Genomic DNA, 17,006 nt, shown 5'->3' with positions numbered 1-17,006 from the left:
TGGCATAAGGTCCACTACTTGACAAAACAGCACACTGTCTTATCAAAGAGAGATGCAAGTCCAAGGTGAGCTACAGTCCTTTTTGCCTCTGCTGCATGCAGCCTGGGATCATAGCTCAGAGTCTGCCTGGTAAGCACAGCTGCTGGGCACTGGCAGTAACTGGCAGCCTGGCACAGGATGTTATGAAGAATCTCAAGGATTTATGAACTAACCACTCCAACAGCAACTATTAATGAAGACAATCGGAGAAAGAAAAGGATAAAACAGGAAAGCAGTTTGACACTGGCAGAAATACCGATCTTTCCAATCAGTTTTTCCATTAAAATGGGGCTTTGGAGCTTTGCAATTGAAGTTATTCTAAAACTAAGAAAAGCAATTCATCCTTCCCCACTCTCCTTCTAGGATCTACCATTTTAAAATAAGTCAGCACCCCAGACAACCTTAGAAATCAGACCACAACATCGGCAGTTACTCACTGCATGAGGCATGGGCCAGCAAGAGCCCTTACCAACCATGGAAACAGAAGGCAACCATTTTTAACTGATTTCACACATTTGGAATGGGGGACACATTTTCAACATTTTTCCTAAGATGTGCATTTGCTGCACAGTCAATTTGTTCTTGAAGGGTATCTAGACATAGGGCAAGTTTCCCTTATACACAGCCTACTCTGAAAAGTCTTCTCTTTTGGAAGCTTCAATATCTTTTCCAGCTGCTGTGGTGCAACACTGCTTTCAATGGAGCTACAGTCATCTTTAAACAACTTTTAACTAATTTCTGCACTCATTAGCCACACACCTTTCAATTCAATTTTTATACATTTTCAATAATAGTATGTATTTTAGTTTTATACAGAAAAGACTGTTTTAAAAAGCTGTATGGGAACTGTTGACTCACAGCCTGAACCACTGATTGCTCGCCTGAGGTGAGCACTGAGTCAGCTGCAGGAGCACAGGTGAAGGCAATGCACCTGTGTGACCCAAAGGGGTGGAGTCTGGCTCCACCTCTCCCAGGCTCCATTTAAACAGGAGCTCTAGGTAGGAGTATTTAGGGCACTGATGCTGCTATGTGCCTACAGCACTTAGTTTTTGTTTTGTTTTTTGTTTTTGTTTGTTTGTTTCTCTTACACAACAGAGATTGTTGTGTAAGAGTAGCTTTTACTGTTTTTTTTAGTTGCTTTTTTAGCTTTTTTAATAGTTGCTTTTATTAACTTTAAGATACACTAACTACTTTTAAAACAAATGCTGAACTTAAAAAGCTGGGGGGGGAGGGCAGAAGAAGGAAACTCATCAGCAACAATTGTAAAGCTGAACTTACACTGACTGTCTACAAATTTGTTTTTCCTTTCATTACTGAAAATAAACACCTGCTGAGTCAATAACATCTGCCATAATCTGCTCAGCAGAAGTCTAGTGCAGATGGACAGGCAATCTGCACCTCTAGTTCCTAAAGCAGGAATCACCTGCAGACAGAAGACACCTATCAAAAAAATTTTTAGTTTTACTAAAAAGAGTACTTGGCTTGCAAGAGTGAATGTGGGGTCTTGCCTGTATTAGAGAAAACTAGAACTCCTCAAAAAGGACCCAGAAGAGAAACTTCTTTCAATGTGTAAGCACTACTAAGAAGTCAGGATCTCTTTCAGTCTCTAGGAGTGAGCTGATTAACTTCAATATTCAAACTGTTCCTCAAAATCTCACAGGGCGGGGACTCTGAGTCAGCAGCAGTGAAGTAAGCCAGCTGTAGGCTCCCTCTTTTCCTGGCACTGTCATTTGCTTTATTAGCAGCATTAAACACATGCAAGTCCTAAGAGTAAAAGGATCCTGCACTGCAAAACATCACAAAGAGCAGACAGCACAATTCATCCATTGAGTTACATGCAACGTGTATGCAAAGAAAGGCAAAAAATCTCAAAGAAATGCAGAAGGGATCTAACAAGAACACTACTAAACCTTAATTCAACTAATTTAAAAAGATAACCTCCATAATAAATAAATAAATAAATACAGCCATCAAAGCAGACAACTGTAGGATGCGATGCAGAAGGCAAGGAAACTTGCACAGAGAGGGAGCCAAGAAGGAGCCAGAGGAGCTGGCTTTGAAACAGCTGCACACAGAGAACCAGCCATGCTGTACATCAGGTTATCTGCCACCACTTCTGAACTTCTCCTCCTCAGTTTTTCTATAACTTAATGTTTATTCTCTACCATGGCTTGAAGATGAAAGACGCAAAGGAAGAATATTTTGGAAAGTTATGAACAATTCCTCTACATAAAACCTCTTGGGAAAAAAAAATAGAAATTAAAGAACTATATGCATTTAGTTTCATAGTTGTCATCCCCTTTGTCTATTAAGTTTCACAAAGAGATCTAAAAAATAATAAAAACTCAAAGAGTCAAACAAGGTGGGAAATTTCTGGCAGTTTTACTTGACATTGCTCTCATCTGCTATGAAGCCAGTTAAGACCAGTGTTTGAGAACAGCCATCTTCAAGGAAACAAACCAGCCACTAAGGTTACTGCCTCACTCAGAAGACCACCTCAGGAATCTCACTTGGTATGATGGAAACTTTGGAGGAGTAACAAGGCACAGCACAGTTTGGAAATACTTGGAAGAGTCCTGCTGTAAGGGATCAAGTTTGTTCCTTTGCTAAATACTTCTAATCTGAATTTACTGTTGAACATGCTTTCAGTTCCTTCAGGTTTACTAACGCTGCACGCTCTTTCAGAACCCGCACACAGAGCAGTCAGTTACACAAGGTCTCAGCAGGCAGTGGTAGGTTATAGTTTACAGGCTTCACTATACAAAAGCAAGCACTGATTGCCTCTTTCTCCTACCCCAAATCTTAGGGCAGAGAGGTGGCAACAGCCAGGGCGTGTTATATCTGCCCCAACACAGGAGTCAGCTTCACAGGAAGAGTGGATTCCTGCAGTTGAACTGTCCATATTACAACAAAGGTTCTTAGTAAAAGGTATTTGTGAACGCGCACTCTACGTCCACCTCTCTTCTATGCCACAAATTCAGAAGTGAGACCATTTGGCTCATGGGGAAGCTGCAAGGTTGACAGCACCAGGAATAGCAGTTCCCTGCACTACGTATGCAACAATATGAGCCTGTCTACTTGAATTTGAGTGTGCAAGCTTTGGAAGAGCTGCCGAGTTTGCTCACTCTTGCAGAAATACTCCAGTACCTCCGCACACCGCAGTGCCCCCAAAACCCTGAGAGAAATTACAGTACGTCACCTCTGGTGTTTCTGTTAACACCAGGAATTCACATTTAAAGTAAGTAAGAGGAAAAGGCTTTAACCATACATTTCTACATGGTGGATGCAACTTGTTCCCATATGGAAGCCATCTGTTTCTCTGAATATTCTTTTATTTTCCCCTGCGCTGGATTCTGTACCAAATGCCTCAAGCTCTGACTCGCAGAAAGCCTGTGGGCTTCACCAAGACAGACACATGGAGCTAAAGCTTTCTGAAATATGTCCTTGTCACTCATCCTTCAGGGTTTACTGCATTTTTGTGCCGCAGCAAAACAGCAGAACAATGAGAACTGAGTATTCTGAAAGCAAGGGATCCTTACAAGTGACTCCTTTGGAAAAATGATCATATGAGGGTATCTCACCATCAACAAGATGCTAACAGGTCATCATTTAAAACATCTCTGGGAGGAAATCAGCGATACCTAAACACTTAAAGCAGGTCAGGTATTCTTCTAAAGCATTTGTTTCTCCCACGGCAGCACAGTTTAATGACACTGAAGGATGGAAGTCAAACTTGTAATTAAAACCTGAATTTTTCATGATACTCTACAATCAGGCTTATTTTTACATTTCAACATTTCTTCTCCAACAAGCTGCCCCAAACTCATTCAGAAAAGTGCCTCTGAAAATTCTTAAGTTACTACTATTTAGAGGGTTTCATTTTTCTGAACCATTTTCACGCTGCCTAAGGAGTTCTGTGTTTATAATATGAAGAACTCTAAAGAGACCTAAGAGACCAAAATAAGGATTGTATGCCACTTTCAAGAATGATGCCAATTCATAGAAACAGTGCGTGTGTTAAGCTCAGACGTTACACATTTTGAGACACAGGAGTTTGTCAGCACTGTTTTAAACATATTTTTTAAGCTGGAGAGATACCACAGAAAGATAGCTCCCATTGTTAATTACTGTGTGAGAAAGATTGTAAGTAAAATGGCTGTCCTCAAGATCTCATACTACCGCAACCCTCGGGGAAGTAATCTGCAAAGAAATGCAAAGAATGGCCCGCACTGATAACATTAAACCTCAATGATAAATCTTCAGATGATTACAATATGTAATTGGTATATTACTGATTAGTTGTAATTATAAGTAAGCAGCTAGAAACCCAAAGTTTTGCTTTCACTTATTCCATGTCAAGGAATGCATTTTTAACTGAGCCACCAGCACATACATGTTTCACACCATTTGATGGCTCTCGGGCCACCAGCAGCCTACTTCCTTCATGTGCAAAGCTGAAGACTATACAGGCTAAAGCCACAGCTCCGTCCTGATAATCAACACCATCAAATCTGCTGGTTTCCCAACTTCCCAACTGCTTTAACTTCCAGCATTAGTAACAAAGCTGTCTGTGAAGACTGTGCATTACACAGCCCAATACATATATCAACCAATAGCTATGCTGCACTGTTAGCAATGCTCAGTGTTAGAGTGGGAATTTGCACCTCTCAGTACCTGGCTGCCACATCAGCCTACTCCATGGCCAAGAGCCATCACTAGGAACACAATTTAAGAGAACAAGAAACCCAGGATCATTTTTACTACCTGCAGAGAAAAAGAATTGGACATACTGGAAGAGTCACCTTGACCGAAGGGGATACCTGCTGCCTTGCAGGCACACTGCTAGGCAGGATGCCAAAGGCACAAAGCTAGGGGCAGGCAAAACTCACCCTATAAGCAAGCTAGAGGCCATCTAATAATGTTTCTTTGGAGAAGCATTGCCATCGGTTTCCCTTCCCTGCATTACCAAGCCTATATACCCACATAACATTAACTTGGTACACATAAAGTACTGACACAATTTTGAATTTACTTACTGAAAACTGCAACTGTTCAAGGGTTCAGAACACAACAAATCTTGAAGACCTTTCACAGATGTGCTATTAAACACCTAAAAGGAACAAACACCAACCAGCTGAAAAACTAACTTGCTAACAGAACGTAACAACTGTTTAAATGATGGGGGCTCAACATCCCCACCTTCTCCTTTCTTCAAGGATCTAGTCTGAAGCATTGTTTTGTACTTAGAGCATTTTTAGGTATTTTTCCTTTAACTGATTTAAAAGAAGGCTCCTGTATGTTCAAAGTCCTCAACCTCGCAACACATAAATAAAGAGCGGACAACCACATCCTCCAGCTTTTGCCCCAGTCTCTTTAAAGTGCTGTGCTGCACACCATTACTTACAAACTGCAGGATCCTTCTGCTGCTCTTGCAGGTTTGCAGATGTCCACAGAATTGCAAAACAGAGCACCGAAGTCAATACTTGGCAGAGCTAAACAGTAGAGATGACTGTGAGCTCCGGTAAATAGTGCTGCAGCAGTTTTAAGACTATTCTTTCCTGAAAGTTCTTACTGAACTACATGCTAAAAGAATGAAAAAAGAAGGCAACAGAATGCCTCCCTTTTGCCCACGATCAAGAGATTACTCTGACCTTAATTTCACACCATCTGGCAATGCCTCCCAACAGGAAGTTAATTTAATCTTGAATCTCTTGGTTTATTAGTATACCTTTACTAACAGCAATTAGGAAGCTTTCTGTTCTTCCAGAGGAAGGGAAAGAAATAAGGAAATAAAAAGATGGCTTTCTTGGATTCATCCTACTTTAGAAATTTTCACTGCCCCAAGCTTGAAACCACTCAATTACATTTAAGCCAGCAATTCAGAAGTCAAATTCTGAGTCATAAACTCCAAGTTTTGCATTCCTGCTTGAAAAAACTACAGGGAGCATTGGCAAGATCATAAATGAGAAAAATCTTTGCTGCCAGAAAGCTTCCAGAAAAATTACATTTATCCAGCAGCAGCTGCTAATACCTCACAACCACTGTTTTTGACAGCATGACAGTTAACACCGGTATCCTAATTTAGTCAAGATATCAACATAGTAGAATCTGGTCAGGCCTACGAGGCCCACTGCACTGTAATATTCTCTGCAGTCATCATCAGCCAGGGCCTTTGCTTTGCACATCACTCAAGAAAGCCCTAATGCTAGCAATAATAGAATGGTACTGCCATCACTTCTGTCCCCCCACAATACCTAAGTTTCAGGGAGCTCAACTAATGGGAAACAAAAAAAAAATAATAATAACGGAGAAGAAAAAGCACCAAACAGGCAGTTCCTACAAGCCAGGCTCCATGAATGGTTAGGAAGCACTGCTGCACAGGCAGGGAAAACAGCCCCACTGCTTCCTTTCAAACCAAAGCCAATAGGTTTGATTACCAACTGTACCACCAGTGTGGCAAAGAAGTCAGTTAAGATTTATTTCAAACATTGCTTTAAGTAATCCTAACAATCCTGATCATCTCACTAGGTTAAGTTTCAGATCTTCAGATCTCTCATCATTTGTGATTATGATGCAATCTTTTTATTTAGAAAGCTCTCTTTTTAAAATGTTGATGCTAAAACAATATGCTCTATCTTAGCATTGATCCTCCTAAAGCTATAGGGGTTGAGGGAAAGAGAAATCTTATGTTTTAAACATTCTTCCCCCTGCCTTTAAGTCCCAGCTTCTTTGCTACTCAGATAAAGAAACAAGAACACGCACACATTTCAGCTTGAAATGGTCAGAAAGCAATTTAGAACCTACATCTCAAGAAGTGATTGTCACCATTGAGTAAGAATTGATGTAAGTTTTCTATGCTACTAAGAATCAACTCAGTTACAGTTCAGTTACACTCAGAAGCTAATAAGCTTATGCAACACCCACAGCGTTATTGTTCTGCAATGTTGTTTCCAAAATAACTTGCACATGCACTTTGAGCAGTTTTTTTTAATCACTTTTATCATTTTAATTTATGGAAATGTGGCATAAAAAATGGCCATATAGAGAGCAGTTTGTAGAGCAGTTAGAGCCACTAAGGCACAGCTTCTCCACAAGTGGCTTTAGGAAGGCCACTGACACAATGCCCTGCTCCGTGTGTGATCGGGTAGGCACACAACCTGGGTATGTTTGGAAGGCACACCGACAAGCACAGAGCTGTGCTCATGCACTCTACCATGAGGACAGTGGATATGCACCGTCTTCTAAGATGCTTATGAGTCTGCTGGCTACTACTCCATTTTGAACCATGAGGCAAGGAATGTCATAACGTTACAGTATTTTGACAGCCATGCTCAACCAAGGCAGGGAATCACTAGTTTTGCAGGGCAGCTGAGTTACACTAAAGCAAGAGGCAAAATTACACATTATTTAAGTAGATAATGATTTTATTTTTACTAATAAGAAAACCAGAACAGAGAAGACCTACTCAATGGCATTACAGAACTCTCACAATGCTATGATTAAACTCAGGGGCAAGAAAGAATTCAAATCTGACTCACCACTGGCATACACAAAACTGCCCCTGACAAGGTGAGCAGGAAGGCACTGGTCTGTGAGCTGAGTTTCCAGCTGTTGAGAAACCTCCTTGTTCCACCTGTGTCACCATCCCCACCTCTGCAATACATCTTGTAAACATCAGCTCAAGGCTTGCATCCCTCTGTAAGGACAGCTTGTGTCCGCCCAGAGATTAACACTATCCTGAATCTGAATTACTAACTTAAATGAGACTTAACTAAACTACTTAAATGATGACTAAATGCCATTCTAATTACAGTGAACACATTTGCAATTAACTGGCTCATTTCAGGAGCAAGTAAACCAACCCAGAGCAAAGAGAACATCGCTCATACATACCCCTTCCTGGTCTAGACAGGTTAAACAGTCTGGCAACACGTTAATGCTAAAGATGAAACTCCCAACACAGTTCTGAGAAGAAGGCTCTCTCCTACGCCCTCTCCAAGGTATGTTTTCTGTTGCTGACCATCTTTAAAATGTGGTTTGGATCTTTAGCTGTTCTGGTTAACAACTATTTGTTGTCTTAATGCACACGTTAAGGTGGCATTAAAAACAAGAACATCAAAGCACTGAGGAAGTTACTGAAAACTAAGAAGTTTAAGATGTACAAGCAGCCTGGCCCATTGAGAGAGAGCAACGAAGTACCACTCAGCTACTCACCAGTTAAGGAAAAAGGGAAACAGATAACTACTGTCCATGTTTAGATACACTTCTCATGAAAAACAAAACAAAGCAAAATCTATTGTGTTTTTGCTTACAAAGATCCCAAATCTGACTCTTTATCTGCTTATGACAAACAATGATCTTTTATCTGCACATACAGACACGATTGTTTGTCATATTGAGTATACATCCAGAGTACCATTTTAGCTGTGACAAGTCACTTGGCCTTGTGGGTAAACTAAAGGAAACGCTTCAAGTTATTATCAACACACACACTGCTACATATGGCTTTCAGTACATCTCCTTCAATTTCACTATGACTAAGGAGCGAGCCTTTCTCCACAGCAGCAATCAGTAAGGAGCAGGGGATGTTCCTGCATTTCAATTCCAATTTCTACATGGACCACACACTTATCAACCTTTAATGCAATGTCTTTTGAAAACCACCCTCATGAGGAAAAATTCTAGTTATTGCTCTTTACTATTCACAAGTCAGCTACAAGAAAAAAAAATCCACCAGCTGAATCAGAAGAAATAACATTTCTATATTCACCAGACAGAGTTGATGGTAATCGCACAGAGCAAGTACTGCAAACTAAGCCAGAATCAAATGGAAGATGTCTAATGCCACACAAAACTGCATTTTCTCAAGTTTGCCAACATTTCAGCAGATGAGGTGATGTTAGTCCAACTGAAAGTTCTGGTCAGAAATTAAGTACTTGAAGGGAACTTATAAGCAGCAAGAGGAGTGACTTTTTACACAGTCACACAGTGAAAGGACAAGGGGGAATGACTTTAAACAAAAAAAGGAGAGATTTAGGCTAAATGTTAGGAAAAAAATCTTCAGTTGGAGGGTGGTGAGACACTGGCACAGGCTGAGCAGAGAAGTTGTGGATACCCCATTGGTGGAGGTGTTCAAGTCTGGGCTGCACAGGGCCCTGTGCAGTCTGATTTAGTGGATGGTAAACCTGCACACACAGATGAGTTGGAAACGAATGACCCTTCCAACCAAAGCCAATCTATGATAATACTGAAATGAAAAAAACTGTATGAGAAGGTACAGTTTGGCTTTCAGTTAAGATCTGAAGCTACAGTCCACATAACTTTCAATGGAGCTGATGCTGCACACGCTTGAGCTGATTTCCTTTTGATCTCAATATCAAAACAGACGGCCAGTATTTCTACACATGGAAGCAGTATCTTCTGCAGCAAGTAACCGACAGGCAGCACCAAGCACAGCCTCAAGAAGCCGTCCCCAAGCAGCCTCTCCTGACAACCTCCTGCACCCGTGTTTCGTCAGCAGGAGGTGGCACACGAACTGCGTGCAGAAGATTCCTGAACGCCGCCGTGCCACACAACTCCATCTGTACCCAACCGGTCCCTCCGAAGCCGGGAGCGCCTCGCTGAAACGCCTTCCCCAGCAGCACCGCAGCGATGCGGGAGGGAGCGCGCGGGTTCTGGAGGCCTCGCTCACATCGTGCCCCCAAAGGGCGGGCGGCTGCGGCGGGACCCGGGCAACGGAGAGGAGAAGCGGCGGGCTGGCCCCGCGCATCCGTCCCTTCTTCCTCCTCCTCCTCCTCGCGGCGCGGCGGTATCGGTCCCACCCGCTCCTCTCCCGCATATTTCAGCGCTGCAGCGAATTCCTCCCCTCCCAAATTTGGGCGCAAAAGGAGAAAAGGGGAGGAGGGAGCGGGGAGGGTGGGTAGAGAGGGAGGAAGAAAAAAAAAAAAGCGAGAGAGAAAGGAGAGCGAGCAGAACCTCTCCTGCATTTTCGCTTTCTCGCGCAGCCCCAGGAACACATTATACAATTTCGGGCGGGCAGGAAGTGAGCGCGCGGAGGAGGGGAGGCTGCGGCGGCCGGGGGGCGCTGTGCCGGGGGCCCCGCAGCGTGGCCGCTCCCTCCCGCCGCCTCGCGCCGTCACGGCCCCGGCTTGGAGACTCACCCATGGCGCCGGCGGTGCGCTGCAGGCGCTGGGCTGCGGCTCGCTGCCCTCCCTCCGCAGCGGCGGCGCGGACCGAGCCGCCCCCTCCTTCTCCTTGCGCCTCTGCCCCAGCCGCTTCTCCGACGCCCTCTACGCCGCGGCTCCTCCACGCGGCGCCTACGCGCGCTTAACGGCTCGGCGCTCCGTCCGTCGCCTCACACGCCCGCTCGCACGGCCCCTGCCCGCCTCTCCCGACGCGCGGCGGCGGCTTCCGGCTCGGCCCCTCAGCTCTGGCTGCCGCTCCCCACGTCTCTTCCCTTGCCCCCGCCTCTCGCGGCGCGAAGCTCGGCTGCTATTTCCTCCCCGCCCACCCCCTATCCTGTGTCAGAGAAAAAGGGTCCGCTCGGCGGCCATTTTGGAACCGGGCACACGCCGCGACGCCGAAGCTGCATCGGCGGGCAGCGGGGCTTGCCCGTAACAAAGATGGCCGGCGGCTGCGACGGGCGGGCTGCAGCTCCCCTCTTTTTTCTAGGGCTATTCACGGAACGCCATTACGCCGAGCGCTGGGCGCTGAGCTGCCTATGCTCCCTCCGCCCGCCGGCTCACGCAGATGGCGCAGCAGAGGCGGGCGGGAGAGCGGTACGCTGAGCTGCCGCTCGGGCGCATCTCCATCTCCCCGCCGCGCCCTCTCACGGAGTCCTCCCAAGCACCAGCTGAGGGAGGGATGGAAGCGAGCTCTCTCTTCGTCAAATCTGTTCTCCTCGCAATAAAGCACGTAATCCCTTTCACATCTTCCAACTCCCTCAAGGAGCTGCCGCCTCCCTCCCGCCCTGGCACTGCAAATTGGTGCCTCCAAGCGCTGCCTCCAGCCGTGGGGGAGAAGTGGGGCTGGAAAAGGGGCACAGCGAAAGAAGCAGAAAAAGAATAAAATAACTTTTGCCATTCCTGTTCAACAGCACGTTGTGTTTTGTTTTTGTACTTGGGACACCTCCTTGGAGCCGTTTAAACTCTTGGATGTTTTATGCCCACGCTGAAATGCTGGATACCTGTATTTATGATGTGTGATCTGAAACCTAACACCCCTTCTTTTGCGTTTGGGATTTCTGAGCGTGGTCTGTTCCTCAGCTTTTCTTTCTTACAAGAAAGTACACTTCTTGAGTGTACTTGAGTAAAGTACTCAGCAAAACGGGGAACATACTGAATTTACTGTGTCTGTAATATAATTCATTTCTACAGTTATCTTAAGAGCACGGTCTGGTACTAGAAAGATGGAGAAAGTTCCATTTCAGTGGCCAAAGTGGGCATGTTGTTAAAGCAGTGCTTGTGTAGGTAGAGCCATAGCAAGGCAGAGCAGACCAACTATGAAGAGATGACAGTCCTCGGTTCTTTCTGATTTCCATCCAATTTTATCTTATATAACATCTCACATTCCTTTTATTTTTTCTGGTACATTTGATAAACAAATACTTTTTACAAGAACACTGAAAACAGGTTTTTTTTCTCTTTTTTTTCCCCTTCCCCCATATATTTTTTTTTTTAGTTTTTTGTTTTGTTTTGTTTTGTTTCATAAAGGTATGCAGGCCAGCACAGTGTGGTTCAGTGCTGTTTAAGAACTGGAAGTGTTACAATATTCTGTGGTACGTGGATGCCCAAGGGAAAGAAATTTTTATTATCATTGGTCACAGGACTGCCAAATGTTATCTCATAAATCTGTGTCTTTCACAATGGATGAGGTAAGAAATAACCTTTTTTTCATTCTGGTTGGTTTAGGTGGTAATGTCCATGGCAATGAGATATAGCTACATTGCTCTTGTGGTTATTTGAATACCAAAAAGAGACACTTTACGCCACAGAAGTTGTTCATTGAATATATAATATTGTCCCCACAGCTCTCCCGTAAAAATACATTGTGGGAAAACAATCAAATGAGTAATACTTGCTTTCTTTCTTGTAGTAAAGGCTTCAAATTGCTCCAAAAAATTGTCTTGGTCTTCAGATGCATCGAGAAAATGGCCAAAGCATGTAGCTGTTGAGGAAATCTCTGAGAAGGGGATGGTAGTTTTTAAGGAATTTTAAGTATTATTTCATGGACTGATCATTGAGGGAAAAAAACAAAAAACAAAACAAAACAAAAAACCACAAAAGGCAGTGAGCTTGCACCTTTGAAATGTCCAAAACTGGCACAGACTTAATGAGGAAGCAAGATGCAAGCCAGTGGGTTTTATGTGAGGCTAGTGTCCTGGTTTTCTGTGTTGTGAATAGAAGGGGGTTTCTGTGTTCATACGGTAATTGACAGGGTTAAGAAAATTCAACAGAATTGTGTGCATGTTGAGAATAAAGCAAATGCAAACGGATCACGGAAGCTTAAATAATACCGCATTCTGTGTAAAATATAACAAATTCCACCTTTTACATTTCCATAGTGATCTGCCATTCTTCTTCAAAAGGAACAGCCTGCACTAAATCATCAACGAACTTGCAGACTGTTTAGATTCATCAGAAATCAATATGATAAGAAATAAGTAAGAAAGTAAGATACAGTTGTTGACTATTTTTTGTGAAATCACCAAAACACTTTTCAGAATAGAGTGCTGTCTGCCATAGCATGGAACCTGTTTGTGTCCTTGTCCTCAGACACAGGTACCAAACCCACTCACCTTATTGAAAAAATGTGCTAACTAGCATTGCTGCCAGGTTGCTTCCCAGCCAGCTGAGCCAGTTTTCATGCCTTCCTGCCAATAACACATATGAAGGCTGTTTTGTTTTGTTTTGTTTTAATGTGAGCAGGTGTGACTCACAAGGTGAATTAGCTCCAGCATGGGATGTGTTGAAATTATGGTGAGTGTACCCTGTTGACTTTCTCCCGCCTGGAAACTCCAGTGCCTCCTGGGTTTGCAGGGTGCACTGTGCCTTTCCAGACTGATTCACTCTTCTCAGTCGGCACCACAGAGTATGCACCACCCTCCTGAGCTCCTGTGCTAATGTAACAGATCTTTGCATACCAAGCAGTCATTTGCCAAAATGACCAGTTTCATTATACACACTGGTCCTAAGCTCTGTTCCCATAAACAATCTAGGTTATGCAGGACGTGATGATGCTGGGGATACTCAAATAATAAGCACAGTCTTCTTCAAGCCCATCCTTAAATCTCAGCTTTGCAGTAATGCCTTTCAAAATCTTGAATGCTCTTTGATCACTGCTTGTCATACTGACCAGAAATGTCTCTTGTCCTTGTATTTTGTTCCCTCTTTGACATCTGTTGCCCTTTATATTAGATGATTTTTGTATAAATACTGCCATTCTTTGTTTCCTAGCACAAGAAACAGTCCAATACAATGGCAGTACAAACACTAACAATAGCATGCGGCATCTGCTGTCACATCTGATTGGGCCCTGATGTCTTGTCCATCAGCCTCTTCCTATTTTGAGACATGCACACTCAGTAGGCCCACTTGTCCAGAATCAGGCCTGTATTTGTGTAGCTGTTCTGTATTCAGAGAAGGCTCTCGTGAAACAGAAACTCCTTGCAAACTCTCAAGCAGCACAATAACCAACTATCCCTACTATTTCTGTCACTGCCGTTCTGGCTGTTTTCTTTGTCTGCTACCTGCAACAATATTTAGGAACATGCAAGTGAAGCAACATAAAATGTATCCCTTTTGGTCTCCTTCTGAGGTTTGTTGAGGAAAAATTGCCCTGCAGCAATAAGAAAGAGTTGTGTTCATCAGCAAATGCTCATAGAATGCTGTAGAAGTTATAGACATAGGTTTATAATACGCAATTGCTATGGTAAAAATGCAGCATCTCTTGGTTTGTAGTATGTTTACTGTATCGTCCTGCTATACGTCCATTGCTTCAATTATCTAAAGAAAGAGGCTTTGATAGATTTCGACCCAATGATGTGATCCTTGTGAGAGGCACACACATGCACTTATTGTTGAAGGTAGAAAATGGTTGCTTTGTGCAGTTATGGTTGTGTAGCTGGGAGTATAGATCAGTAGAAGCAGAAAAGCAGCCTAATCCTTGGTCATGTATTCCTACTAATAACGATCACTTTGTTTAGTGAGTTGAGATCCAACCTTGGTGGAAGTTTATCTAGTGCTCTACACCATTTTGACTGGTGAGCGACTTGTGGCTTGGGAAATACAGATTTCCAGTAATGTTAAACTATGTGAAAAATGCACCGTCTAATATGCTGTTTGCACAACGTTCAGAGAAAGCAGATCAGTGAGCTGACAGATCACGAGATGTATTTCTTACTCTGGAGAGTCAGAGCCTGGAGCAAATGCCCCTCTCCCACCTTCCCACAAGCACGCAGGAGTAACTGCTCTGGAGGATCAGAAGCAACATCTGCAGTGCGTTCTGGTAGTTCCAGCTCTCTGTTTGTTTATTTGTTAATAAGTAAGCCCCACCGAGGCCAGGTAGGTCTTGGTAAATCCTTAGGAGACATTCTGTATGCCCAGATGTGTAATCATTAATACCCAGTGCTACAGCCAGACGTATACTGATGAACTGTTGTGCCTGAGCAGAGCCTCGGGGGCATAAAGGGTCTGTGCACACTGACACCTCTACAAGAGCAGGGCCTAAGGGAGTATCACCTTCCTGCCCATTTGCATTAGCAAGTGCTTCCTGCTGTAGTGTGAGGCATTGCTGTCATACTTTGCATATTATACTACGGAAGAAGCACTTAGACAATAAATGCAATGTGGCATTTCATTATATTTTTTCTTATTCGAGGAAAGGGAAAATAAAAACAATTTTTGGAGATTAGAATGAATTTCCTCTGCTATTCAGGTTTCTTTTTCATTCTAGAACAGTGTAGAATAAAAGCAGATGAGTTTTTTTAGTCAGATTTTTGCATTATTCTCTTTACTAAAATCTGAACATTGATTCTGAAAGGAGTAAAGCAAATGGCTGGTTCTGATAAGAAGCACCACCGTGAACTTTGTGCTGCTGCTGTGCCTTGTATTTCCCAGCTGCACTCTTTTGATTAAAGGACATCTACTTCCCTCTATGAATATTGAATCAGGATTTGTCCTTGCAGACACTAGAGTGACTGTACTTGAAGTTAGGCTGGAGGTAATAGCATGCCAGTTCAAGGACTCAGGTGCGGTTCACAGGACTTGAGCAGTACATATACATCCCATAGTCAAATCCATTATCAGAAAATATCTCTCAAAACTGTTCTCCAAGAAAACAGACAACAGCTAAAATATGAATGTAAAGTAGATCATCATTCAAAACATTATAGTTCCATCAGTTAAATTGTGAGCACCTAATGCAGAAAAATCAAAAGCTGAAATTTAAATCAAGGAAAATACTAAAACTTAATTCAAATGACCTTTTCATATTTGTGAACTGAATTACATCATGCCAAACCACTCTTTTACACGAGGAGAATGGTATTCAGTGATTTTGCTCTGATGACAAAGTAATACTTAAAATAGAAAATAGTTCTTACAGAATCAGTAATTTGGACGTTTGGGATTCATAATGGAAGATAACAGTGGTTTTGATGATGAATCCACTATATAAGCCAAAAAGATTTCGAGAGCTTATTTCAGAGTAGATCCATTAGCATAACCTAGGACATAGCCTTGGTATTCCAGATAAGAAAGGTCATTGTATTGCTGTAATAACAACATCAGAGTGGTAGGGAGTTTTTCAATAATGTGCTTTTTATAGGCGGGCTGCAGGCTTGGCATCTCCAGTGTGTATGCTATGAAGTAAAAGGCATAGTCTGTGTTTGTGTAGGAAAAAAAAATGGGTTGGGGTTATTAGCATAACATCTTAGATATGTTTTAAGAAACAAATGTTTTCCTCCACTTCTGGATCTCAGGGTCATTAAATGTCTTTCTCATAGTAACTGGCAGCATGGACTCTTTCTACTCTGAATGTTTCTAAATTCTTTGCTACCATTTCTTCTTCTTTCTTTTTCCTTTTTCCTTTTCTTCTTCCTTTTTATTTTTCCATTTCCTTTTTCTCCAAACCGTCTAACATAATGCCAAGTGATCTGTAAAAACTGGCTGTATATATATGAAGCACGCACTGTTATAAACTGATAGCCTTTTTAAATGATAATTTTGTGCTCTATGTAGTGCATGACAACACCTCTGCTCTACAATATGCTAAATAAATCTGCTCTTCTTTATATGCCTGAAATCCCTAGTCATTACTTCGTGCTTTATGTGTATACTAATACTGAGGATGCCCATGTTTGTGTTCGGATATTACTTATTTTCAACAAAGACACCGCAGTAGAAATCATCTATTGGATATGACACTTCCTTACAGACTCATGGCAGCGTGCTCTTCATTTCCTTGAAATACCTAGCTGAAAAATTGAATGTTACTGAAAGTGGGTTCAGTTGTGTAGGCAGCAAATATTCCCCGACGTTACCTTTCTATAACAAGTGTTTTGACTACTCTTGCTGTGGAAAGAATTGTAATATTGTTCTACTTGCAGTGTATTTATCATGCAGCTCAGGTAGTTCATGCTGTGTTGACTATGTGGACCAAAAACTCAGTGTATTTAGTTTGCAAGATAGTTATCTCCCATTTCATATCACTTTATTTCTTGGTGGATTTCTAGTTTATTTTATTTATCTCAACTATTTAAAATGTCTGCAAATATCCCCATGGCAATGGAATTCACTTGGCAGCAGTATATAGTTACATGAATCACAACTAGGCAGTAAATAATTGGTTTAAGGCACAACTAAAGACCAAACGCAAGCTGAAGTGTTCAGTAACAGCAGGTGTTTATTGTGACTATACTTCTACACCATTAATACTCTTTCCCAGAAACAGTTGTGGAAACAGTTGGA

Source organism: Cyrtonyx montezumae, unplaced genomic scaffold (genome assembly GCF_038088225.1).
Source record: "Cyrtonyx montezumae isolate F1298 unplaced genomic scaffold, pur_monq_1.0 scaffold_8, whole genome shotgun sequence".
In the NCBI taxonomy this organism is placed as follows: Eukaryota; Metazoa; Chordata; class Aves; order Galliformes; family Odontophoridae; genus Cyrtonyx; species Cyrtonyx montezumae.
This window is presented reverse-complemented; position numbering follows the sequence as displayed.